The sequence below is a fragment of the Trachypithecus francoisi genome, unplaced genomic scaffold, assembly GCF_009764315.1.
Source record: "Trachypithecus francoisi isolate TF-2019V2 unplaced genomic scaffold, Tfra_2.0 Lachesis_group1, whole genome shotgun sequence".
Lineage (NCBI taxonomy): Eukaryota > Metazoa > Chordata > Mammalia > Primates > Cercopithecidae > Trachypithecus > Trachypithecus francoisi.
Window position 1 is genome coordinate 137159714 of NW_022681454.1, and position 26078 is coordinate 137185791.

Genomic DNA, 26078 nt, shown 5'->3' on the forward strand with positions numbered 1-26078 from the left:
TTTGTTCAAGCCAAGCCCAGGCCCAGGAAAGCATTCACTTCATTGATTGAAAGGGAATCCTTCTGAGACAGAAAATGTCAACAGTGCTGGTGGGAATTCTGCATCTGCTCTTTCATGTCTAAGTGGTTTTAAGGAAATGGATTAACCTGGTGGTTTCAGATGAAATATTATTTCCTGCCTTCAAATACAACATGTGTATATGCAAGGCAGCCTTCTTCTGGAATGAGTCTCAGGACAGAGGGCTGGAACCTCCTCAGCGGCAGTGACATTGATATCCATGGATCAAGTGTGAGGAGCTGGTTGGTTTAGGCAGCCATCTTCTTACATAACATGCCTTAGAAAATGGGAGCCCAAGGAAGGGACCTTTGCCTCAATGAACCAAGCTTATAAAAAAGGAGCAAAGGTCATCAGCTCATGGTCCTGGGAGAAAGGCAGTGCTCACCCAAGAATGGGAGTGGTGGATGGAGAGTGACGGAAAGCTAACCTAGGATTTCAGATGGAGGCATGGTTGAAGTCCTAGGAGGGAAGGATGAGAATCTGAGGCGGAATGTACAAGTGAAGGAACTCTGTTGTGCTTTCAGTTTTACTTCTAGTAAGTTCTAAACTAGTAAGGTGTCAGATTTTCCATTCCAGGGTCTTTCAGCAAAAAAACATGATCTGTCTTCAGTTGATCTCTGTGGAGTTAGGGGGAATGGGGTATATGAAATTTGAAAGTCTCTTCCCTCTGACACTTATATTTGTAAGCTGTACAAATATTAATTCCAACACACTCTTCACTGCTACATATAATTTCACAACCCTTTTATTCACCATAGAGGGTCAGGCTCTTAATTGCAGTATTCACCCCAGAGATGACAGTGGTACCAGATGCTGGCTCCAGCGATTCATGCTGAGGTGTCTTCCAGAACACTGTAACCAACTTTTCTGCTGGAGTCAGGTCAGAGTCCTGAAAACTTTCTTCTGGTAGGATTCTTGATCAGTCTTGCCTGGCTTAGAAAATCAGACAAGAGTCTGGGTCTCAGCTATGAAGTTACAAACAGTTACAGTTGAACATGTACATACTCAAAGTTTACATTTTCCACACACTGTTTCCCTGCCAATCACTTTTTCTGAGGATTTATGTTTCTTTTTTAAAACTATGATTCTTATTATTGTTTGTTTGTTTGTTTTTTGGAGACAAGTTCTCACTCTGTCGCCCCAGCTGGAGTACAGTGGTGCAATCTCGGCTCATTGCAGCCTTGCCCTCCCAGGCTCAGGCGATCCTCCCATCTTAGCCTCCCAAAAGTGGCTGGGACCACAGGTGCGTGCCACCACATCCGACTAATTTTTATATTTTTTGCAGAGACAGGGTTTCGCCATGTGACCCAGGCTGGTCTCAAACTCCTGGGCTCAAGTGATTGGCCTGCCTGGGCCTCCCAAAGTGCTGGGATTACAGGCGTGAGCCCCAGTGCCCAGCCAGGATTTATATTTCTAAAAAATGTCTAATTGCCAAAAGCACAAGAAACATGCGTTTGATTTCTCACGTAATGATTTGAGTCAGCTTTCTTTTTTTTCAGATTATAAAACTGTGAGATAAGGTCGTTGCATCTCCTGCCCACAGAAAGTCAAAGGGGTCTTTGTCTTTTCATTCTGCCTACCCTCAACAATGATTTATTGTTGAAGACCTACTGCGGACCCAGGGATAAATTATACAGAGAAGGAGAGCCTTGTTGCCAAAAAGTATTAAAGATATAGTGATTTGAGATTCTTACCTTCAAAGAAGAGTTGAAGGAATTGAAGAAATGATCTGGAATTATGGATTTGATTTTTGGATGAACACTGAACTATTGTAAGACGTGGTAGAGTTAGTTGACAATCTGAGGCTTTTGTTCTCCCATTCATACATGAAACTTTAGGTAAAATGTACTAGAAATAAGCCAGATACTATTTCTAGTCCTGAAGTCATCCTGAATGGTGTCTTCAGAATGGATGTCATTCTCAGTGATAATCAGGTGATTTGCTAAGATTAGAAGAGGAAATAAATCAGCTAAGCAAGGCTTATGTCATTCACAAGACACCAAAGTGAATATCAAGAACATTATCAAGGCAGGTGTTCCTATCTACGTATAGTGTTGTAAACCAGTAACAAAAGTAGACTGTATATGTAGTTACCGAGTTGAATATTTAAATGTATCCTTATTTGACTGTGCAATCACACAGCCAAATATATTCAAGGGTAGTTCCTTTTATAAGAAAAAAAAGTAAATGAAATGCTCAATGATGACATTAGCTCAATTTTATGTTTGAAAATTTACTTGCACTCAAGTGAGAAAATACAAAATTAAAGTTCTCACTGCAACAACAATGGAACCTACTAACAAGGAGAGGCTGTGCTACACATGCTGGGACTACATGGGATGTGGGTCCTGAAACCTAGACCAGAGAATTGGCTGCAAATTTATTATTGCCCTTCACCTAGAGCTTAAAAACCAAAAAGCTTTCTCTAGGAGTTATGCAAACAGCCTTTATCTTGAGAGTTACACCCAGCAGTACATCTTGGATGGCACCAACTGAAGGGTTTACAGAAAAAAAAGGTACTATTTGTTGAGTGTCCTGGTACTGGCTAGACTCATGTATGAATGTTACCTATGAATAATTTTATCTTTCTTTATCTCCTACCTCTGGCCTACTAAGACAACCCCATCAATTCAAAAAGATGAGACGATGCCTATGCGAGAGTGGGAAAGTGGGACCTCAGGCCCTGTGGCCCTGCTGCCAACCTTGCTTGGTTATTGGAGCCCAGGGGTGACTAGAGAAGCCCCTGACCATGGTGACACTCAATACTTTTCAGTGCCCATGGCTAGAATCCTGATCTATCTCTTTCCTTTATAGCTATCTAGAGCCTTGGGAATGCCTGGCATAGAATTTCCACATCCAAATCAGCCTAGAAAAACACAGGTTCCTCTGTCCTTTCTATAGAAAGTTCTGAGTTCCTCAGTTCAGCTGGAGCTATGGGAACAATACTGGGAACTCTTAATTCCTTTGGGAAACGCCTGTGCAAATCCAGGTATAGGAAAATGGAACTCCGTATAGTGGAACAGAGTTTGAGGGCTGTTCAGTTAGAATTGCCCTGATGTGGCTTAGTCCCTTCCCGCTATTTTCTTTTGCACACTGTAGGGATATAGGTGATGAAGAAAACAAGCATTGCCGGTGCCACCTCTGTTACCTACATACGATTTGCTCATTTAATCATTTATTCAACAAATTCTAATGGAAAGTCTATTATTGTGCTGTGCTAGCCTCTTTGAGATACTCAAACATGATTAAGACATGTGCCATACCCTAAAGTGAGTCATTGTGTCATTTGAGAGATGACACACATACACCTATCTATCACATCAGCTAGAAGTAAAGAGTGGTGCTTAGGGAGAAACCTAAGCACCATGGGTTTCAGATTTGAGGGGAGGCTTCAGAAAGAGAGTGATAGTTGAGCTAAGCCTGGAAAGGGAAACAGATGACGCTGGGCATGGAGAGCTACAAGACACTGGTGACAAGATGACAGTAGATCAAGAGCAAAAGCAGGGCTTTGTTGTTGTTGTTGTTGTTTTGTTTTGCAGGTAGTGGGAGGGTGAGGTAGCAGGTAGGAGGTTGGGGAGAGATATGGAGATAATGCCACTGATTCTGGACACGTTGATTTTGAAATTGTAGTTAGGTATCCTGGTAGGACTTTCCTGCAGGCCAAAAAAAACAAAACAAAACAAAACCACAAAAATAGAAGACAGCAGAGTCTTGAGAAATTTTAAACTTGGGATCATACATCTGTACAAAGAGGCCTGTTGTGATATTGGATGTTGCCTAGGAACTGGGGCTAAGCACTACAGTGAAGCAATTAACACTCTAAGCAACAGATACTAATGTCTTTATTACTTGCAGGCAGCCCATATTCCAGCACACAGGGAGAAACTCAGCCTGTTCTCTGCAGAGCTGCTGGGAAAGCTCAGAACTTTGGGGAGACTCTTAGCTAGATTAGAGCAGGAAGGCTGATCTTTGGGAAGGGGATAATATTTGGGGCATTTTGAGGCAGTGTTCCCCATGACTAGAAACTGATTTGTCCCTTTAAACAAGCAAACCAACCAACCAACAAACCTAACCTGCCCTTTCTTCCTGATCCAGAACCGTTTTGAGGTTGACATAAGTACCCCTTTTCTCCTTTTGCTATCTGGTGGACCCGTCTTCTCAGAATGATGTAGACACGTGTTCTAGCCCTTTTGTGATTTGTCCACTGCTGTGCTATTATAAGCATTATTGATCACGCCATCCATTAGGGCACCATACACCATAAATAATTTATCTCTTCAGGCATGAGCTCGTCTCTGCCACAGATGCCATCAGCAAGAATCCCCTTCAGGAGGTTTGTTCTGAAGGAAAAACAACCGCATTGCAGATATAGTTTGAGCACACAAGGCCCAGGGAGAAATGAAAATAATGACTGAGCAAGCCCTGTGCCTGGAGACTGCATTCTACTGGGGATGTTCTGTCACAGGCAGAACAGGTCTGCGGGTTTTCAGACCAGCATTCCTCCTACAGAAAGCACGCTGTCTTGACAAATAGGTATACGCCTAGTCTTTCTAGCTGAGGAAGTTTGTTTAGGCAGCATGTCAATATTTGTTGGACATACTAGAGCAGTTCTAGATGTTATAATTGCTGGGAGCTGGAGGCACAGAGGAAGGGCAGGAACAGGCAGCAAAAGAAATAGCAGACATTGTCTTGTATCTGTATGGACCTTAAAATTCTATTGGCCAAACAGGAAAGCACATATAATCAAAACTGCAAGATCTCTGGCAAGAACAAACAAATGAACAAAAGAAGGTAGGAGGATTTAAGCTCAGATTGCGCCTATAACTTGCTGACAGACTGTATAACAATAACAGTGCTCAGATTTTAGGCTTTAAGTTGGTTTGTCAAGGAGGAAGAGCCATATAGCTATATAGACAGGAAGGTAGGGGAGAGGTGGTCATAGGGGAGGAGGATGGGTATGCAAAAGGCTGCAATTGGAAGCTAACGAATCATGGATGCCAGCAAACAGATTTCAGCTGGGGCAGAGACTCCATGATGTAAAGCCGGAGAGTAACAGGTCAGCATTGTGGAAGGGAGCTGTTTTTTATGGCCTTCCCACACAACACTAGAGTCAGGGGAACCTTTCATAGGTAGAGAAGACCTGGGGAAAAATTCACCTTTTCTACCTTTTTAAATCCTTCTTTCATGAGCTTCCTGGGACTTCCCTTCTACTGTAGGTTCTTGCAGAGAAAAAACAAACATTAAGCTCACTTATAATACATTTATATGCTAACAGTATTAGTCTGTACTCATGCTGCTAATAAAGACATACCTAAGACTGGGTAGTTTATAAAGGAAAAAGGTTTAATTGACTCACAGTTCCACATGGCTGGGGAGGCCTCACAATGATGGTGGAAGGCGAATGAGGAGCATAGTCACGACTTTCATGGTGGCAGGCAAGAGAGCTTGAGCAGGGGAACTCCCCTTTATAAAACCATCAGATCTTGTGAGACGTGTTCACTATCATGAGAACAGCACAGGAAACACCCACCCCTTGATTCAATTACCTCTCATCGGGCCCCTCCCATGACAAGTGGGAATTAGGGGAGCTACAATTCAAGATGAGATTTGGGTGGGGACACAGTCAAACCATATCAGTACCCCTCTGAGTAAGTTAGGATGGAGACAAGAAAACAGCCCAAGTCAGGTAGTTCAATAAAGAAAATGAATAGGGGAACTAGCTACAAATGGTTTGTGAGAGCTGAAAAGCAAAGAGGAGATGTAGAGGCAAAGATTAGCAATGGCAAGAACTAGAGGCATCAAGGAGATGCACCTTGACCAGTCGGACAACACTGGAGGCCTTGTGTGACCACAGGGGAAATGTGGACACTGCCAGAGACCCCCAGACAGAGAGAGAGAGTGGTGGCAATACTACCACTTCTTTCTTTCCCCTGTCCTCTAATTCCTGCTAGGACTTCCCTTTGGCCTAACTTAACTGGAAGCCAGCTGGTCAGGACCCCTAGGAAGTGTGTTTGTAGGTATGAGCAGGAGAAGGTGGGGAATGATTGACATTCCCTTGCATAGTATTTGTTGATGATTCTCAAAGAGAAGCAATGTTTGTCTCCAGTAAATAGATTTATAATGGTGGAATTAGGCATGAAGTGAGGCAATATTTGGGAGCAAGTTCTTCTTAGTGACTGCTGTGGTCTGAATGTTTGTGTCCTCCCAAATACATATGTTGAAACCTAGTCCCCAACATGGTGCAATTAAGAGATGGGGCCTTGGGAGGTGATTAATGGGGTCTGTGCTCTTACACAAGAGGCCCAGGAGATGTTGCTCATCTTTTCCACCAAATGAGGATGCAGCAAGAAGGGGCCATCTATGAAGCAGAGAGTAAGCCCTCACCAGACACCAAATCTGCTGGTACCTTAATCTTGGACTTCCCAGCTTCCAGAATGGTTGCTTATACATTTCCATTGCCTATAATTACCCATTCTAAGGTATTTTATTACAGCAGCCTAGTAGAGTAACTCTGCAATTACCACTACTCAGTCTTCTGCTGATCTTCTGGTAGAGCGTACTCTGCTAAAATCAGTGTGGTTCTGTAGGTAGGGAGTTGCCCAGATCTTCTTTGAGCAGTCTGAGGTTCGGTCTACCATGATTGCCTAAAGTTTAGCTCAGTGAAGAATCAGCAATCACTTGTCTTGACCCAAGAATACAAGAGCTAGGGTTTCAGTTAAAGCTCAGGAGGTGCTGATCAAAGTCTATGGTTTCTGCTTCTCTGACTCAGTCCTAGAGATGAAGGCTTATGGTCTAGAAAAGTCTACAGCCTCCCTTTCCTTACAAAGATCCTCTATTGTTGTTTATGAGCCCCTCTTGTTCCTCAGGGATCTTGCACATCCCAGAGGAACAATCTTGGCCTGTCTGAGTCTCTTAGGTTTCATCTGAGTAACAGATTCAACCACATATGAGTTCTATCAAGGCCGGATGGACACTCATGGATACTGGGTCTCTCACAGAAATCCTGTCTCCAAGGAGATGCTATTTTATAACCTTTAGGGGTTGTATGCCTTTACATTAAATATTTCAAAATTATTTCAAATGGTGGTCATGACAAGAGATGATAATAAGAGGACAGGAAGATTCTAATTTATTTTATCCCAAGAAGCTAATGTTGATGTATATTGCATTGATTTAATGTAGTTCACTTAATATGATTGATCAACCACAGGAAGATGGCCTTTGTGAAGACATGATTCTTACCCTTATGCCAATTTAGTCAGGGCTAAGAAGAGGATGTCAGGTATTTGCTGGTGGTAGAGGCTGTGATAAGTTCAGGACTGTGCAGGCAGATCATTGCTTTCAGAGAGTGGGATATGATGACTGTGCTATTCATCTGTTTAGTGCTATTGCCGCAATTTGCTGGTTCTTAAACAGAGCTTTACAAAATAGGCTTGTTGGTAGGCCAGGCTGCTAATTGTGCTAGTAATTAAAAATTGGCAGTGCTGAGATTGGCCCATATTCCCTACCTCAAAACCTTCCAAGTCAGCGTTTGCCTTTCACAATAAGCAAAACACCTGCTCTGTTTCCTCCACTCATTTTCTAGGACCTTCAAATGCCACTCAGTTGATGCTTTCACAGAGCCTGGAAGGATTTCTGGTGTTTCATTCAGAAAGACTGTATGTACACTGGAGAAAGCAGGACTATATATAGCCAGGGCCGAGCAGAGGGTGACCTCCGTGAATGCTCCAAGAAGCCAAGGGCATGACTGCGCTCATGGCCTCAGATCACCCTCCTGCCAAGATTCTTTGATGACACCAAGTTTTGCTAAGATTTTCTGGCTCTGGGAGCCCGTGTGTTGATTCTTGGAGGTTGAGAGCCACGTGGCAGCCTGCAGCTTGCCGGCTTGTCTGTGCATGCACACTCACGCACTCACATCCACTCAGAGTTGATGTGTCATCCTCCTATATTTATCCAGTTGCTGTTTCAGTGGCTCTGAGAAGTGTCTGGAGAAAAGCAAAGCTGCCTCCTCCTGCTATGCAAGCTGTCTGAGCTCCAGAGACAGGCTCTACTGTCTCGTTCTGTGTGTGTGGAGAAGGGGCATGCAGAGCATGGTTCCCAGAGTGCCTGGGTCACTGATGAGATGCCCTCTTTTCTCCCCCAGCCAGTCTAGAACTTACAGTTCAGGAGCAGGCAGCTTTGGCACTCTAGCCACAGCCCCAGTGTTTTTGCTTACGCCCAGTTAGGTCCAATCGGGAGGGCCATGATGTGAGTAGAATAAACATCTGGGTGCAGAGTTGGAGATGGCCAGGGCCCTGGGGTAAGAGAAAGTGGGAGCAATGGCTGCAGTAAGGAACGAGTATCTGGAAAGGTATCATTGAGCATAAGAGCTGAAAGGGATCATTGATACCATCTTCCCAAGACAGCTGCTTTAGAGGTGAAGAAACTGAGGCCAAGTAGGTGAAGAGTCACGCAGCACCAGTGCTGATCCTGAAGTGATGCACTTTTAATTCCAGAGCAGTGACTTTCCATGACCCTGTGCCCAGCAGGTGGAGCCTCACCTCACAGCTGGCCATCGTCCGGCAAACATCCTGTGGAATGGAAGACCCAAAGACAACGTGCTGAAGACCAACCATGAGTCTCTGTCAGGGGAGCCACTGACAGGTGACAGGAAGTGTGCTGGAGAAGTGACTGCACTCAGGTCTCTGGCTTCTGCTGGGTCCCCTTCCAGCATAGCCTTGCCACCACTCTGTTACTGAGGCATTGTCACATCCTGCACTCTGGCCACCTCCCAGGCACATCCTTTTACAATCACCACTTTGTACTTTGTGGACTAGCACAGTACCCACAGAATGACTCACTCTAGAAAGATTCAAATAGATATATCCAAATAAATCTGGGATTCTTTGCCATTCCTTAAAGCCTATTACCTCATGATAACATATGCAAGAGAAAAACAAATACCATTCCAAATTCTTGAAGAATGATTAATATTTTGAAGCTTTCCTTGAACAGGAGTAAAAGAGAGTTACTCAGAAGTGCCTATCCAAACTTGCAACAAATCCACTTTTCCATTTCTGTCTCCTCCAAACCCCACAGCTCATGGCAGCTACTGAAATTTCTCTTCTCTCTTTCAAAATCTCCAGCCTAGGGTGCCTCTCTTGACACTCCCTCCTTCCCTCTCTCTTGCTATCCTTGCCGAGTTCTAGATGTTTTCATTGCCTCCTTAGGAGGCTCCATGCCCTTTCCCATGTAGATCAAGTAAACCTCTCTTTACTTTCTCCCCATACTTTATCTTTTCTATCCATTTCTCTGACCAGCACACCAAAGGCATCCAAAGGCATAGGAATTGGGCCACTGAAACAATAATCTTCCCTAAAATATGGTGAAGGGGATGATTGTAAATTCTTATGCTTTATATGTTAAAAAAATCTTCGTCACATGAAAATCCAAATCTGATTATCTTCAACCAGTTGTACTTGGTTGGGTTGCTCCATTATTGAATTTCTACAGTGCTGGAAGTGATACAGTATTAATTAAGGACTCTTTAAAGATGATGCTTCCTTATTTCAAATAGGCTTCCGCTGCCTCTCAGCCAGGGGAAGTACCAGCTTCTCCCCTGGAGAGCACTCTTCTTCTTCTTCTTCTTCTTTTTTTTTTTTTTGAGACAGAGTCTTGCTCTGTCGCCCAGGCTGGAGTGCAGTGGCTGGATCTCAGCTCACTGCAAGCTCCGCCTCCCGGGTTCACGCCATTCTCCTGCCTCAGCCTCCTGAGTAGCTGGGACTATAGGCGCCTGCCACCTCGCCCGGCTAGTTTTTTTGTACTTTTTAGTAGAGACGGAGTTTCACCGTGTTAGCCAGGATGGTCTCCATCTCCTGACCTCGTGATCCGCCTGTCTTGGCCTCCCAAAGTGCTGGGATTACAGGCTTGAGCCACCGCGCCCGAGAGAGCACTCTTCTTAGGATGTTATGGGTGCATTACCAGCTGCCTGTTGCCAGTGGGATTGGTGTCTCCTTTTTCACAAGGTTCCAGTCAAATCTTAAACAAATTCTGAAAAACAATAAACCCTTCAGGAACTTTCACTGTATGTGCAGTGTGTCTGTAAAGCAGCAACCAGTAGGCATAGAGCATTTGACATAATTTCTTGCATTGTAGGGAACCTTCTTTCTCCCTTGTGCGTTCCTGCTTTGGACCATATGATAGGAGTTTTCATTCTTTTAAAAGCATTGGGAAAAGTAGCTTCAGCCCCCCTCAGCCCTGTTCACTTTTCCCTGAGGGACTAGTCATGATTTAGTTGTCTGGTGAAGTGGGGAGTTTCTCCAGGCTCATGGGAAACTCTGCTCTTCCTGTCCCTTCTTCTTCGGATCTCCCCCCGAGGGCGGGTGTGTTTTGCTCACCTCCTGTCTTGTGGGTGGCAGTCATGATGGGGTTAGGACCCAGCTCTGCTTCCAGGGCCAGGTCTCAAATCCTAGCTCTCACTTTGTTCCAGTGTGGGGTCATAGCAGATGCAGATGATGCAGCTGTTTTGCTCTGTGTGTGTGCTCTGTAGAGCCAATCCTTCCTTGGGTGAGATGTACCGAGTTTTAGACCTAGGGAAAAACATTAGAGAGTCTGCCTGTGCCACAGTTAACTCCTACTCTTCAATCCAACTTATCCTTAATAAAACAGGTTTTTAGCCAGGCATGGTAGTGCACACCTGTAGTCCTAACTACTAACTACTTGGGAGGTTGAAGTGGGAGGATCACTTGAACCCAGGAGCTCAAGGCTGCAGTGAGCTATGATTGTGCTACTGCACTCTAGCCTGGGCAACAGAGTGAGACCCCTATCTCTTAAAAAAAAAAATCAGATTTTTTTTAACCTTCACTTGTCTGATTTCTCCAATTATTTCTCAGTAGCACTTGTGAAACCATAGTATCTTCATTCAATTAACATAAAGTAATATTCAACTACCAGTGCTGTAAATACCACTAGGGAGGGAGTACATTAACTCATAACCCCTTATGATGAGTGAACCTATGTCATGCAATTAGCATTATCCAGGCACCTACCATGAATGAGTTTAAAGCCAAGAAAAACAGCAGGATCATCCTAGATGAATTCTTAGGATGCTATCAAGGGTGGAGATGAGGACCCCACACCCCATAATACAACTTACAGTGTATTTTTATCTCAGTGCTTGGCAGACTGGGAAAATGCCCTCTTCCTCCTGGTGAGCCTGGATGTGTGTTGATACCAGCACAGTGGTGTGGAGAAGGGGGTGCCTTGGGGTCAGACTGCTTGAGTTCATCTTTTCTCTACCCCAATCATAAGACTTTGGGCTGCTTACTTAAACTCTTTTGGTCTTCTATTTCTTACCTGGGAAATTGAGATAATACCTAGTAGGATCACTGTGAGGAATAAAATGAAAGAATTGTATAAAGATCTTTGAACAATGCCTGACAAGTAGTCAGTGCTCAGTAAATGTCAGTGATTATTATGAATAGTAAGAAAATATTTTTCTGCCACCTAAAAATTTTCCTTGAGGATGCATCTTTAGAATGTGTTAGTGGGAGGCCAGGCGCGGTGGCTCACACCTGTAATCCCAGCACTTTGGGAGGCCGTGGCGGGCGGATCATGAGGTCAGGAGATCAAGACCATCCTGGCTAACACGGTGAAACCCCCTCTCTACTAAAAATACAAAAAAAAAATTAGCCGGTCGTAGTGGCAGGCGCCGGTAGTCCCAGCTACTCAGGAGGCTGAGGCAGGAGAATGGCGTGGAACCCGGGAGGCGGAGCTTGCAGTGAGCGGAGATCGCGCCACTGCACTCCATCCTGGGCGACAGAGCAAGACTCCGTCTCAAAAAAAAAAAAAAAAAAAAAAGAATGTGTCAGTGGGAAAGTATGCTGTACTTTAAAATAATTGTGTTTTGCAAACATTTTAGAACAAACACTTTTAGTGAGAACAGCTATAGTACTTTCTGGCAAATATGAATTAGGATTTACTTGTTAAAAAATAGAAATACGACTTCTATTGCTTTCTCCACTCATGCCATCTCCAGAAACATTTCTTAGCTACTTTAACCCAAAGACACACATCAGACCCAAGATCTAGTGACACCTGCCTCTGGAAGGTCTTCAGACGGGCCCCTCAGTGGAGGCATTTCTAATTTTGAAATGAGCTGTGTGGTTCAAAAGCTCTATGCTTTCCAACAAGTAGATGATTGATAAGACTTTCTCGTTCACTGATCAGCTTGGTGAAAAGGAAAAACAGGAGCTAAAAATACCCTTTGCATTTGAACTGGGGGCACTGAAAGTACAAGGAGGCCAAGATTTACATAATTATATATTTATTTTATTTATTTATTTATTTATTTTTGAGACAGGTCTAGCTCTGCTGCCAAGACTGGAGTGCAGTGGTGCCATCCTAGCTCATTGTAACCTCGAACTCCTGGGCTCAAGCAATTCTCCTACCTCAGTCTTGAGTAGATAGGACTATAGGTGTGCACCACCATGCCCAGCTAATTAAAAAAATATATTTTTGTAGAGCTGGGGTCTTGGCATGTTGCACAAGCTGGTCTCAAACTCCTGACGGCAAGTGATCCCCCTGCCTCACTTGGCTGCTAAAGTCCTGGGATTACAGGTGTGAGCCATAGTGCCTTGTCCACATAATTATATATTTAATAGGTAGTTTGAAGTAAAATTATCCTGAAATCTAGGTATTTTTGTTGTCACGTGTCATAAACTTATAAATTGTTGCTACAACAAGAATAGAATGCCTTTTGCTGAATTTTATTTTAAAAAACTCAACATTCTGGCTATTATACCATCTAGGAATTTTACAACCTATAGAACTATCAAGACAGAAATTAATTTGAAGGTCATATCAGCCTTCACGTGAATTTTCTGTAAAATCGAGAGGACATTTTACATGTTAACTAAGTAAAGGTGACATAATAAATGATGGTCATTTAGGTTCTGTTTCTCTTTTCCAGCTGGAAAGCCCATGTGAGAGGTACTTTAGGGAAACTCTCACTGAGTCAGTCCTCCACCTTTTCATGCCAGGGAATCCTGATGTTACTCAATGCATTTATCATACATTGTACTTCTACTGAACAAATAACTAAAAGTCACTAACATCTTCCATCTGCACCTAAGAGATAGAGGTCTCAGACCTAAGAGCCTAAGCTAGTGTCCTGGGTTAGACAGCTACTAAATTCAAGACCCTCTTGCTAATATACAAAGTAAAGCCAAGAGTAAAAGCAATAAAGTCATCATTTCATGAAAGAATCCAGTCCTTTTTTTTTTTTTATTTAAATGATTAAGAGAATATTTATTTAAGCAAGAATACACACAGTTGGCCAGGCGTGGTGGCTCACACCTGTAATCCCAGCACTTTGGGAGGCTGAGGCGGGTGGATCACTTGAGGTCAGGAGTTCCAGACCAACCTGGCCAACATGGCAAAACCCTGTCTTTACTAAAAATACAAAAAACTAGCCGGGTGTGGTGGCACTCGCCTGTAGTCCCGGCTACCTGGGAGGCTGAGATGTGAGAATTTCTTGAACCAGGAGGCTAAGGTTGCAGTGGGCAGAGATCACGCCACTGTACCCCAGCCTGGGTGACAGACTAAGACCCTGTCTAAAAAAAAAAAAAAAGGAAAGAATGCGTATAGTCATCATTGCCGTTGCCAGACTTGACATGAGATGTTAAACGTTCAACCCAATTTTCCTTCCTGGATAAGTTTTTCTTTTCTATCCCTGTCAGTTTTGAAAACATAATACTAGAAGAAGAGGGGCCCAATTCCACAGAGAGCTCCCAAGAGAGGGTTTTTGGGAGCGGGTCTGAAATTGGGATAGACACTTGCTGATCTTGCATAGGTCCAACAAATCAAGGCAGTTTCTTGGATGAGCCCTTGGTGGTGAGGGCTGTTGTACTGAAGCAGTATTCCTGTGTAGGCCAGGCCTTTATGGCCAATCGCTCAGCTTGTGCCCACTGGGTCTCCAGAGATATGTCATATTCAGCTGGGTCAAGGGTTGAGGGCAGAGTGGCCAGGCGTGATGGAGTATACTTTGGGAGCTACAGCTTGGTGACCCAGCCCAGATCCTATTCTTTGTGTTCTTCTGGGATTCCAGTGCTTTCGTGAGTAAGAATTCTCCCCCATAACAGAATCTTATGTATTGGAAAATAGCAAAATATCCCAGACAGATTCTCTCTTTTGCATATAAATCTTAAAGGGAGAGTGAAGCAAGAGTGGTAGATGTGGAAGTTGGCAGAGCAGCTAGCGAGGTGCTCAGTGGAGACACTAGCTTGGGAAGCAATGAGAAGTTGGCCTCAGAGGCAATGAGATGTCCAGGGCCAGGGGTGCCACTGGGATCTGAGAGCCTGAACAACTATGGACGCCTCCCCCCACTCCCCAGTTCTCCACAAGCCGTGGTTGTGTAGCTGCTGAATGTTGCTTTCCATTTCCTCACTTTCCGGTATATTCTTACAATAACCCCCAACCACCAAATGGGTCTGTGTCCCTTGAACCCAAAAGAGTCTAACATTGGGTCACAGTTTCTATCAAGGATCTGAGGACTAGGGGCAATTTAGTGTCCCTATATGTTAGGACTCCCACTTAAAGAACTTGGTTTTTTGATCCCAACAAGTTCCCTGCAAAGAACTCTATATTCTCTCTCTTCAGTGAGTGAAATAATAAAAATGCAAATCTCTACTCATCCCCTGTGTGTGAAAGACATTCCTTTTCAAGGAGGTTCATTCTGAAGTGACCTCTGAGTAACAGTAGAAAGTAGTAGACAGTAGCTTAGGCATTTTCAAAGGAACGGGTATGCCTAACAGTATCTAACATTTACTGTGTGGTTCTTTAGGCTCTGCACTGAATATACATGACCTAATCTAATTCTCACCACGACCCTTTCAGATGGGTATTATCCTGTTCCCTGTTTATATTTTAGTAAGTGACTGGAGATCACCCAATTAGTTAAGTGGTAGAATTGGGGTTCAAATTTGGTTTTAACTGTAGAGCCTGAATTCTTAACCAGTGTGCTATACTAGAATGAAACTCTGAAAAACACATCTCATCCAATTTCTTGACAGGATATTTCTGTTCCCAGTAATTTATTCTATTAGCAGGTCCAAGTAGCTGAGCCTTTGGACAACTCCCAGGCCTTTCTGCAGTGGCCTCCTGTGACCCCTGCACTGTCTGGTGGAACCAGGGTGTGTGTTTTGTGTTCCACTCAAAAATCACAGGGATAACCTGCCTCTCTCAGCTTGCTCTTTGAACGCTTTAACCCAGATTTTTCGAAGTCTCTCCTTTTACCTGGTTCTTGCTTTTTGCTGCAATTTCCAAGGGATCCCTGCCTTCAGGCCTTTTTTCCACCTGGGGAGAGATGATGTGCTATCATATGATTTTATTAGATAAGAGAAACAGGCCCAACATGTGCTGTAGCTTTAAGATAGCACGTTGCAGTGGCTTTTTCGGGGGTGAAACATTTCCAGAAATAAGAAAATAAGTCCCATCACCAGGTCTCTAGCTGCGTTTCTTCACACTGGCACCAGACAGAAGCTCTGGAAAATGGAACATATAATGTGTCATCCCCCAGTGAGGCCTCATTGGCAGAAACACCAACAAACAACACACAACTCTGTTATGATAATGTCAAGCATCTCTCATCAGTATGCCAGCTCCAGGGCCTCAGTCCACAGACGTGAATGGGAGGATAGTGGTAATTCTCTCAATTGTTCACTCTGGGGACATTTTCATTCAGATGCTTATGTGTGTTTCACTTGATCCTTCTTACAACCTCAGTGGGAGGCTGGGTCAGAACGGGGACAGATTCCCAAGCCAATAACGACTTCCTAGAAGGAAATCTAGGGATTTTTCTCTCTTAGCCACAGATTCACAAACATACCTATTCTTTAGTTGTCTGTAATGCCATTAACAGCAATTATTTCAATCTATGTCTATAGCATTACATGTTTGAACATATATTTGCTTTATGTGCACCTTTGTGAGAACACACCTCTTGCTTACAATAGTCAAACTGTGTCTTTGTTTTAGTGTCCTAATTGAAAAACATGCACATAGACCAAAAGAGGTGAACACAGATTCTCAGGGAAGGGGTGGAAAAAGGGAGTGAGTGTGTGGAGGGAGTCTTTTTCAGAATCACCTGGGGATTTATTCAAAGTGCGTTTCCCTTGCTGCCCTGATCACCCCACTGCACCCCAGGAGGAATCATTACAGTTGAGGGCATGCTGAATCCCCCAGACACACTGGAGTGGAAAAATTCTTCAGTTACTACAATATAAAATATTTTCAATGAAACTATGATAACTAGGTGCCTAGGAATGGATTGCTTTTGTAGCAGGTATGATTCTCAGTCTACAAATTAAGTTATGCAAGCAACACTAAATCTCTTTATTTTCTAGAAATCAATTAAATTTGACTAATCTCTCCAGGCTCATGAGAAAATGTAATCTGAGTCATTCTCCCCTCCCTTCTCAAGGTCATGTCAGTGCCCAGCATATTCTGCAGTGTGAAGGTGTCTATGGAGACTCGGTGTTTTTGTTTGTTCCACAGGTTTCCACTAAGACTTCTGTTGTCCATGATCTTAAGGGCTTTTCAGGACTGCTGACATCTTGATGCTTCCAAGCCATGCCTAAGACAGGGGACTCTCTTGTAAGGTGGCTTAGGGGTGTTGTTTGCCTAGATATTGCATACAGCTCTTTATGAGTTCTTGTAAGGGAGGAGACCACCCCTCATACTGTCTTATGCCCAATTTCTGCCTCCAAAGAAAGAAGAAGTAAAAACTAAATGGCAGAAATGGAATCCACAGGCAGACAGCCCAGCATGGCACCCGGGGCCTGGTAGTTAAAATTCAGCCCCTGACCTAACTGCTTGTGTTATCTATAGATTTCAGACATTGTATGGAAAAGCATCATGAAAACCCCTGTCCTGTTCTGTTCCGTTCTGATTACTGGTGCATACAACCCCCAGTCACATACCCACTACTTGCCAATCAATCACGACCTTGTCATGCGGACCCCCTTAGAGTTGTAAGCCCTTAAAAGAGACAGGAATTGCTCACTTGGGGAGCTTGGTTTTTGAGACGTAAGTCTTGCTGACGCTCCCAGCCGAATAAAGCCTTTCCTTCTTTAACTCCGTATCTGAGGGGTTTTGTCTGCAGCTCATCCTGCTACACTTGCAGCATCTTTTCTTGTCTATTCCAAGGCCTCCCTTCATCTCCAGTTCTGGTGCAGGAACCTTTTTCTACTCTAGGAAGCCTTCTATTCCTCCAGTTATCCTTTTTATTTCTTTTAACAAGTCTCCCATTTTTTTCTTCTTTATTGTAAACCCTCTAAGTTCTACTGTGAGCTCAGGCTTCTGAAAACAAAACCCAGAACTTCTTTTTTTTGAGACAGAGTTTCACTCTTGTTGCCCAGGTTGGAGTGCAATAACGCAACCTTGGCTCACTGCAACCTCCACTTGCCAGGTTCAATTGATTATCCTGCCTCAGCCTCCTGAGTAGCTGGGATTACAGGCATGTGCCACCACACCCAGCTAATTTTATATTTTTAGTAGAGACAGGGTTTCCCCATGTTGGTCAGGCTGGTCTCAAACTCCCAACATCAGGTGATCTGCCAACCTTGGCCTCTCAAAGTGCTGGGATTACAGGTGTGAGCCGCTGTGCCCGGCCCAAAACCCAGAACTCCATGGAGTTCTTTCTGCTTTCTGTCCCACCACATAATTTCCTTGAGCCCATATGAAACACAGAGCCAGTTCCAAGTTTGAGTGAGGGAAAGATACAGAAAAGAAAAAAAAAAAATTACAATTTAGTGACCCCAAGTTTCATTTTTTTCTCATTTTTATATTGTCTTTACTAGTGATTCTCAGTTCTAGTTTCCAAATATGCATAGAAAGATGGTTTGGGGCTGTTGCAAAAATTCTCTAAAACTTTTGAAATCAAGTTAATGCTGGAGAAATTTAAAATTCTGAAACAAAAAATGGTTCTTGTAAAAGCTCAGAGATTTAGGGGGTTAGAAAAGTACTTCTCCCATTCTAACAATGAGAAAAAAAACTAGATAAACTACAAAATTAACAACGTTTTTGAACCTATGGCAGAACTGATGTTATAGGCAAACAACTGTCTTAAAACCAAGAGAAACACAAGGGCCTGCAGGGAGAAACAGTATTCAAGCATACACTTACCTAGAACAGATGCTGCCAAATGCCATAAAAACCTGGTAAGGAGATTATGCTAGAGATGTTTAAAGAATTGCTAAAGGCCAAGTGTGAGCTAGTGTCAGAGGCATTTGAACCAGAGCAACTCCAAAGGGCTGGGTAAAATAAGGCTGAGACCTACTGGGCTGCGTTCCCAGATGGTTAGGCATTCTATGTCACAGGATGAGACAGGAGGTCTGCACAAGATACGGGTCATAAAGACTTTGCTGATGAAACAGATTGCAGTAAAGAAGCCGGCCAAAACCCACCAAAACCAAGATGGTCACAAGAGTAACCTCTGGTCGTCCTCACTGACACACTTTCACCAGCGCCATGACAGTTTACAAATGCCATGGCAACCTCAGGAAGTTACCCTATATGGTCTAAAAAGGGGAGGCATGAATAACCCACCTCTTGTTTAGCACGTCATCAAGAAATAACCATAAAAATGGGCAACCAGCAGCCCTCCCTTGGGGCTGCTTTGTCTATGGAGTAGTCATTCTTTTATCCCTCTAATTGCTTAATAAACTTGCTTTCACTTTACTGTATGGACTTACCCTAAATTCTTTCTTGCGCAAGATCCAAGAACCCTCTCTTAGAGTGTGGATCAGGACCGGTTTCTGGTAACACTAGCATGGCAGTGTGACGTCCCAGAGGCTGCAGACATAGAAGGGTTCACACTCTCTTACAGCTTTTCCCTCCAAGAACAACAGGAGCTCACAGGGTAGATCAAGGAGAAGCCTCAGAAAATGTCCTCCAAGATGTTGGCCGGAGAAGGGGAACAGCAACCCCTGCCCAAACACCACCCTGATACATTCCCTTCATCTTCCCTACCCAACAAAGCTTTAATCTGCAAAGGGAAGTCAGTCAAAACTGTACCCCTGGAAACTGACTGCAGCTAGGAGAGGAGAACACGAGGGAAAAGAAGCTTCACTTTGGGGGAGGGGCAGGAATATTTGCTAGGCCAGCACTATAGCTGGAGAAGTTGCAGGAGCCCCTGAGACCCAGGTTTTCAGTTTCTGCTAAGACTGACGCTTCATAAGAACATAAGAGATTGCCCCTCTGCCTCTCTTGGCCACCAAGCTAACAAGAGTTGCAGTGAAATATAGTTTGGAGAACTATATACAGACTCTGGAGGATAGCGCAAAGGGGAGACTCAAAACCAAGAGAAGAGACAGAAACAATATATCACTAGGGGAGTTTAAAGCTTCTGGAGCCCTGAGGGTAACCATAGCAATAACAAACTTTCAGTCCAACTCTGGACTAAATTAACACGAATTCCCACATTAAAAGTCTAGCAAAAGGAAAGGCATGCTCAGTTCCAAGCACAAAAATATTTACATAGTATCTACTGCCCTATATAACACATTTACCTTTCATCAAAAAATCACATGGTACACAAAAAGGCAAGAAAAAACGCAGTTTGGAAAGGCAAAGTAATCATCAGAACCAGCCTCATAAACATGTTGGATTTATCAGGGAATTTTAAATAACTATGACAAATATGTTAAAGACTAATGGAAAAGGTGGACAACATGCAAGATCAGATAGAAATTTCAGCAGAGAGATAGAAACAACAAGAAAGAATCAACTGAAAATGCTGGACATCAGAAACACAGTAGCAGATATGAAGACTATCTTTGATGGGCTTACCAGTAGACTTGATATAGTCAAGGAAATAATTAATGAAGTGGCATATAGGTTAATAAAATTTCCTCAAGCTGAAACACAAGGAGAATGGAGTACAAAAAAATAGAACAAAGTCTCCAAGAGCTATGGGACAAAATTAGACAGTCTAACATATACATAACTTGAAATCCCAGAATGAGAAGAAAGAATAGGTAGAAAAAATGTTTAAGAAATAATTACTGACAATTTTCTAATTACTGACAGACATTCTTATGTTCTGAATGTATCCCCCTCAGACTCATGTGTTAAAAACTCAAACCCTAATGCAACAATGTTGGGAGATGGGTCCTAAAGGGAGGTGTTTAGATTATGAGGGCTCTGCCCTTGTGAAAGGATTCATGCTGCTATAAAAAAAGCTTGCAGGAGTAGGTTTGCTCCCTTCCACCTCCTGCCATGTGAGGATGCAGCAAGGAGGCCCTCACCAGATACTAGCACCTTGATCTTGGGCTTGCCAGCCTCCAGAACTGTGAGAAATAAATGTCTGTTTCTTTAAAATAAATTGTCTAGTCTGTGGTATTTTGTTACAGTAGCCTAAAACAGACTATGATAGAAATTGGTATGAAAGGAGTGAGGTGTTGCTACAATAAATACCTACAAATGTGGAAGCAACTTTGTAACTGGGTAATGGGTAGAGGCTGAAACAGTTTTGGAGTGAATGCTGGAAAAAGCCTGTATTGCCATGACAATACATTAAGAGCATTGAGGGCGATTCTGGTGAGGGCTCAGAAGAAGAGAGGTGTAGGAAAAGCTCTAGTCTTCTTAGAGATTACTCAAGTGGTCATGAACAGAATGCTGGTAGAAGTACGGACAGTAAAGGCCATTCTGATGAGGTTGTACATGAAAATGAGGAACAAATATTGGAAACTGGAGGAAAGGCCACCTATGTTACAAAGTGGCAAAGAACTTAGCTGAATTATGTTCACGTCCTAGAATTTTACAGAAAAGGCAGAACTTAAATGTGATGAACTAGGATATTTGGCAGAAGAAATCTCGAAGCTGAGAAGTGTTTTAGGATGCTAAGTGACTTCTCTTAATTGCTTATAGTAAAATGTGAGAAGAGAGAAACAATTTAAAGATGGAATTTACAATTAAAGGAAAAGCAGAACATAAACATTTGGAAAATCTCAGTCTGCCATGTAAAGAATAGGAAAACATGTTCAGGAAAGAAAATCACGGGTGTGGCCAAGTGACCATTTGATAAGGAAATCAGTAGGGATAGAAGGAATCCAGGTGCTACTCATCAGGAGAATGGCCCTGAAGGCATTTTGGAGATCTTCGGAGGCCGCCATGCCCACCACAGGCCCAGAGTGCTAGGCCTAGAAATATGATCAGAGTGATCAGATGAAAGGAAATAATATAGTACATAAAGAAATGCAATTGAAAATAGAAAAACAGTACATAAAATCAATGAAAGCAAAAGCTGATTGATATAGTTTGGATGTTTGTCCCCTCCAAATCTCATGTTAAAATGTGATTCTCAGCATGATTCCCAGGGTTGGAGGTGGGGCTTGGTGGGAGGTGTTTGGGTCATAGGGGCAGATCCCTCATGAATAGCTTGGTGCCCTCCCCATAGTAATGAGTTCACACGAGATCTGGTTGGTTAGAAAGGAGCCTGGCACTTCCTCCTCTGTCTTTGCTCCTGCTCTCACTATGTGACATGTGTGCTCCGCCTTCACCTTCCACCATGAGTAAAAGCTTTCTCACCAGAAGCCAAGCAGATGCTGCTGCCATGCTTGCACAGCCTGCAGGATTGTGAGCCAAATAATCTCCTCTCTTTATAAACTACCCAGCCTCATGTATTCCTTTAGAGCAATTCAAATGGATTAATACATTGATTATTTGATAAAGTCATAAAACTGATAAGTCACTGGTCAAGCTGGCCAAGAAAAAGAGAGTGAAGACACAATTTCTCAACATCAGGAATGCAACAAGGGACATCACTACTGATCTCACAGATGTTAAAAAGATAATAAGAGAATAGTACAGACAACACTATGTCCATAAGTTCAACAATTTAGGTAAAATGAACCAATTATTTGAAAGAGCCAATCCACCACAATTCACTTAAGAAAGATACCTAACCTGGGGCTGAGCACGGTGGTTCACGCCTGTAATCCCATCAGTTTGGGAGGCTGAGGCGGGTGGATCATGAGGTCAGGAGATCAAGACCATTCTGGCTAACACAGTGAAACCCCGTCTCTACTAAAAATACAAAAAATTAGCTGGACATGGTGGCAGGTGCCTGTAGTCCCAGCTACTCGGGAGGCTGAGGCAGGAGAATGGCGTGAACCCAGGAGGTGGAGCTTGCAGTGAGCCGAGATTGCGCCACTGCACTCCAGCCTGGGCAACAGAGCGAGAATCTGTCTCAAAAAAAAAAAAAAAAGAAAAGAAAAGAAAGATACCTAACCTGAATATTCCAATATTTATTAAAGAAATTGAAACTATAGTTTTAAAACTTCTAAAAAGGAAACTCCTAGTCTAGATGGTTTCACTGGTAAAATCTACAAAACACTTAAGCAAGAAATAATCCCAATTTTACATAATATCTTCCAGAATATAGAACATTTATGAATTCATTTGGTGAGGTCAGCGTTATCCCAGGACTCAAACCAGCTTGCACATGGCCAAGAAAAGAAAACTATAGCCCAAGATACCTCATGAAAATAAATGTAAAAAATGCTCAACAAAATATTAGCAAATCAAATCTTGTAATATATTAAAAGGATAGTATATAACCAATTGGGGTTTGTCTCAGATCCCAGGAAAGAAACTCTTGCTTAAATTTAAAAAATCAATCAGTGTAATTCATTATATTATATACATTCATCTCAATAGAAACAAAAACAAAATCAATGAAATTCAACATCCATTCATGATAAAAGTCTCAGAAAACTAGGAATAGAAGAGAACTTTCTTAACTTTATATAGGAAAGCTATGAAAAACCTACAACTAACATCATACTTAAGAGTAAAATACTGAATGTTTTACCCTCCAAAACTGGGAATAAAGCAAGGATGTCCTCTCTGACTATCCCTAATCAACACCAGACTGGAAGTCATAGCCAGTGAAGTAAGCCAAGAAAAACAAATAAACAGCATACAGCTTTGAAAGGAAAAAGATAAGACTGTCTTTAATTGAAGACAACATGGTTATCAATATAGACAATTCCAAAAATATACAAAACACTCTGAGAACTCATAAGTACATTTAAAAAGGTCAATATACAAAAACCAGTCATATTCCTTGTCACGCGCATCTGTGTAGAGAGACCACCAACAGTCTTTGTGTGAGCAATAAAGCTGTTTATTTCACCTGGGTGCAAGCGGGCTGAGTCCGAAAAGAGAGTCAGCAAAGGGTGGTGGGATTATCATTAGTTCTTATAGGTTTTGGGATAGGCGGTGGAGTTAGGAGCAATGTTTTGCCGGCAGGGGGTGGATCTCACAAAGTACATTCTCAAGGGTGGGGAGAATTACAAAGAAACTTATTAAGGGTGGGGGAGATTACAAAGAGCCTTCTTAAGGGTGGGGGAGATTACAAAGTACATTGATCAGTTAGGGTGGGGCAGAAACAAATCACAATGGTGGAATGTCATCAGTTAAGGCTATTTCACTTCTTTTGTGGATCTTCAGTTGCTTCAGGCCATCTGGATGTATACATGCAGGTCACAGGGGATATGATGGGTTGGGTTCAGAGGCCTGACATTCCTATATTCCAGATGTGAATAATTGTCATTTGATATTAAGAAACAAGATCATTTACAATTGCACTGAAAAAGTTAAGTACTTAGGTATAAGTCTGTTAAAACATGTGCATGGTCTATATGTTGAAAATGACCCTGATGAAAGATATTAAAGAAAAATCTAAACACATTGACAGATATACTATGTTCATGATTTGGAAGCATTAATATTGTTAAGAGGCCGGTTCTCCCCAGTCTGATCTGTAGATTCCATGAAATCTCAATCAGAATCCAGTAAGCTTTTTATAGATGATGACAAGCTAATTTTTAAACTTATATAGAAAGGCAAAGGACCTAGAATAGCCAAAGCAATGCTGAAAAAGAAAAAAAAAGTTGGAGGATTCACACTCTAGGATTTCAAGACTTATTCAAAAGCTATGCTAATCAAGACAGTATTGAATTAGCTAAAGGACAGACACATGGAGCAAGGGAACAGAAAAGAGAATTCATAAATAGATCCACAGAAATATTGTCAGCTGATTTTTAACAAAGCTACCAAGACAATGCAATGGACATAGGATAGTTTTTAAAAAAAATGATGCCAGAATAGTCCATTTGTAATAATGAATCTCCCTGTACCTTAAACAAAAATTAACTAAAAATGGATAATAAACCTAAATGCAAAACATAAAACTATAAAATGTCTAAAAGAAAACATAGAAAATTTGTGTGATCTTGGGTTTGGCAGTGGGTTGTTAGATACAACAATAAAAGCACAATCCATAAAAGAAAAAAACTGATACATTTGACTTTATCAAAATTTAAATCTTCGCTGTGCCAAAGATGCAGTTGAGAAAATAAAAAGACTGGCACAGAGACAAGGCACAGACTGGGAAAAAAGTTGCAAATCACATATTTGACAAAGACTTGTTTCCAGAGTGTATATATAATGTGTCTATATATATATATATACACACACACATATATATAATGACATCTTAAAACTCAGCAATAATAAAGAAACAACCCAATCTTACAAACGGGCAAAATATCTGAACAGATATTTCTTTAAGAAGATATCAATGGCAAATAAATATAAAAGAGGTGTTCAGCATCATTTGTTATCAGAAAATGTAAATGAAAACCATAATGTGATAGCACTACATACCTATCTGAATTGCTAGAATAGAGAAAAACCTGGCAGTATGGTGAGATGCAAAGCAACAGGAACTCTCATTCATTGCTGTTGAGCATACTAAATAAATAGCACAACCAGGTTGGAAGACAATTTGGAAATTTCTTATAAAGTTAAACATATACTTCCCACGTGATCCAGAAATCCCAGTCCAAGGCATTTATCCAAATGAGTTGAAAACTTATGTTCATACAAAAACTCACATAAAAATGTGTATAACAACTTTATTCACAGTCATTCCAAACCGGAAACAGCTGCGATGTCCTTCAGTAGGTCATGGAATAATGAACTGTGATATATCCATACAGTGGGCTATTACTCAACAATAAAAATGAATGCATTATCGATTTACACAACAACACGGACCTTAAATGCATTCTGTAAGTAAAACAAGCCAGACCCAAAAGGCTACATAGTGTATGATTACATTTTTATGACATCATGTAAAAGGCACAACTATAGGGATAGAAAACAGGTCAGTGGTTCAGTGGTTAGCAGGGTTGAGGGAAAGGGGAGAGGTTTTCTACAAAGGTACTGGATGAGGAGTAATTTTTAGCATGATGAAACTGTTCTATACATTACTTCGGCAGGTGGATACATGGCTCTATGCATTTTCAAACCCCATAGAACAGTAGTCTACAAAGAGTGAACTTTACTGTATGCAAATTGAAAAAAAAAAACAAATCAATGAGGATGTTTGGGGAAGATCCCAATAGGAAACACAGAAAAAAGTTATTTGTTGAGCAGTAACTTTTAAAGAGTGCCAAAGAGTTAAACAAAACAAAACAAAAAAACAAAACAGCAATAAATATAGTGTCTTGATTTCAAAGAAGTTCTTCACTTGTGTCCACTATGGTGAATTCTGTCAGTGTGAGCTCCTGAAAAGCAAGGCCTGTGTTTGTCTCCCTCTGTAGGCCCACGCTTTACAGTACAGCATTTCTCAAATGAGTTATATGCAGACCCCCTTACACTGTTAAGGAGAAAAAAACCTCCCATGGACTTCTAATGCTAAAGTCTTTTATCATCTTGTTTTAAGCATATGTTTAAACATACAAATACATAAATGCTTGTGTTTACAATTCTTATACACCTAGGAGACCATAACAAAATTATGAATTAGACACAAAGAACTGTAGCCCCAATAAAGCTCAATCTGATAACATTACGTGGGTGAAACTCAATCACTGCTCACAATGTGACTCTGCTCCTGAGGCCTGTGTCCAGTCTTGGAAGTGGGCAGCCGTGATAACTGTTGGGACTCAAATGTTTCCGCCTTTATTCTC

The 26078-nt window shown here is 42.1% G+C and overlaps 1 long non-coding RNA gene across 3 annotated transcripts; it reads right to left on the bottom strand.

The window, feature by feature from the left end:
- Window positions 1–854: 854 nt before the first annotated feature.
- Window positions 855–15578, bottom strand: LOC117085940. 3 transcript variants are annotated; one of them, XR_004438142.1, is made up of 4 exons: window positions 15331–15578; window positions 10434–10625; window positions 1752–1999; window positions 898–990 (listed from the first exon to the last, which is right to left on the bottom strand). It is a non-coding gene; the product is annotated as an uncharacterized LOC117085940 (long non-coding RNA). The 3 variants fall into 3 exon arrangements; XR_004438143.1 differs by lacking the exons at window positions 10434–10625; window positions 15331–15578 and adding an exon at window positions 5414–5720 and having other exon boundaries at window positions 855–986; XR_004438141.1 differs by lacking the exons at window positions 10434–10625; window positions 15331–15578 and adding an exon at window positions 5414–5720.
- Window positions 15579–26078: the final 10500 nt, after the last annotated feature.